This window comes from Bombus impatiens, unplaced genomic scaffold (assembly GCF_000188095.3).
Source record: "Bombus impatiens unplaced genomic scaffold, BIMP_2.2 scf_0175, whole genome shotgun sequence".
Lineage (NCBI taxonomy): Eukaryota > Metazoa > Arthropoda > Insecta > Hymenoptera > Apidae > Bombus > Bombus impatiens.
Genome location: NT_176594.1, coordinates 71430 through 73390, shown reverse-complemented (window position 1 = coordinate 73390; position 1961 = coordinate 71430). Strand labels below are relative to the sequence as shown.

General features: G+C 38.3%; 1 long non-coding RNA gene across 1 annotated transcript; it reads right to left on the bottom strand.

The window, feature by feature from the left end:
* Positions 1-224: 224 nt before the first annotated feature.
* On the bottom strand, positions 225-1364 carry LOC117151386. The gene is made up of 2 exons (XR_004461270.1): positions 1114-1364; positions 225-975 (listed from the first exon to the last, which is right to left on the bottom strand). It is a non-coding gene; the product is annotated as an uncharacterized LOC117151386 (long non-coding RNA).
* Positions 1365-1961: the final 597 nt, after the last annotated feature.

The following is a 1961-nucleotide window of genomic DNA, read 5'->3' as shown; positions in this document are numbered from 1 at the left end:
ACCTAGTTTTTGCGGAGCATGAGCGTGGTGAGATTAAAGAAAAAAGAAAAGAACGCTAGATTTTGAGTTCAAAGAGCGTTGAACGAGAGGTCAAAGTGTGCGAATCGAGAAGTGGGTGCAAATGGAGAATCTGAGTTAGTCGAGAAATCGGGGAGTAGAATTGTTAGCGTTGTTGAGTTGCGAGAGTTGTTTGAAATAAAGTTGTATGAGATAAAGACAGATCGTTTTCTGTCTAATTAATATCTGTACAGACAATTTATTGTAAATAAATTGTAAATAGTCGGGGAAAAATTTATACCTAAATTTCCTCGATACTAAAATATGGACGTGTTTTCGGTGTCTCTTCGAGTCTTGATAGTCTTGTTTGATTTCTAGGTCCAGTTTATGAATCTTTACACCCTCCGCATACAGTCTGTGTTGCGTTGCATAGCATTCGTTTATTCGTTTCGTTGTGATTCGCGCATCTTCCGGGCACAACCTCTTCTTCGCTCTTTTCTACATAATCCATTCTTCTACATTTTTCTTATAACCGCCACGGTTAGATTTGTCGCTAAGCCTAGCTATATTGATGTGTCATATATCGATTCGTTTGGATGTATTGGATCTTCCGATGTCTATAAATCATTCAATTTAACAAATTCATTCAGCAGATGTTATTTCTCCCTTGGGACTATGGCAGCTCCAAAGAAGCAGATTTGTAAAGGATGGAAGGATTTGTACCAATAGCTAATCCGATTACTTGCACGCCCAGTGGAGCGGTATCACACCCGGGATTCTCCTCTTTGGCTAGACACTCTCATTCATAGCAATCTGATAGACTCCTTATATGGTTCGACATCCACCGGCACTTCAACGTCTCCAATGGCTGATGTAAATACAGACAAAGCGCTGCTTGACAGGGTTCGAGACATGTTTTAATCGAAATTTAGTAAACTGGAACATCAGCTAGAGGTTTCCCAATCGAATTTCGGATTGCTAAACAATACTTTGATGGGTATCAACGGCAAAATAATCAAGCTAGAATTGACAAAAGTGTAGAAAGTAATTTGGAATGCGATATCTTAGAGATCTTAAAGAAACAGTACATTCAAAAATCTTATCCTTTGGTTTGACTGAGAGTGATGCAATCTCTAACGCAACGTCGATCAAGATTCTTTTAAGTAGCATCCAACCTGATGCTCGTAACGTCGATATTATCTATCATCCGTCACCTTGATAGAATCGCATGTAGTAATAGACATAGGCCTGTGTGTGTGCCAAATTTCCCGTTATTGTTATTAGGAGACAAAGACAGATATCGGAGTTCTGTCAGAATTCTACAGGGTCAAACTGTCAAACAACGGTCATTGCTGAATAATTTGAGAACCGAGTTTTTTTTTTATTTAAAATTTCACGTTCACAATTTGTCCAATTTGGACATTTGGTAGAATTTTTTATCTGTTTGATTATCATGTGGGTGGCTACCCCCAATAGGGTACCATCTTCGTGTTTGTTAAGATATATCCTTTGTGAGGTCTGCTGGGTGTTTCCTTTTTAGTCTCCTTTCTATGGTTGTGTTGATCGTTTCCACTGCCAGCCGGTTCGGGTGCGTTGCTATTTTTTCTCTGTACCTTCTTACGAATCTGCTAATCTCTTCCTTGACCGTTGGTATTCCAAGGTCTTTCCGTATGTCCTCGTTTCTAACGTACCATGGGGCGTTTACAATTGATCTAAGAATTTTAGCTTGGATTGTCTCTAGTTTCCTTATATGGTTGTTCTAAGAATTTTAGCTTGCATTGTCTCTATTTCGCTTATATGGCTCATTGTTGCTGTTCCCCAAAGTGGAATTCCGTACGTCCAAATTGGTTTTATGATCGTATTGTATATTTTTAATTTGTTTTCTATGCTTAGTTTGGATCTTCTACCTGTTAACCAATACATTTGTCTCCTTGCTAATTGTATTTTGTCTATTATAGATTTAA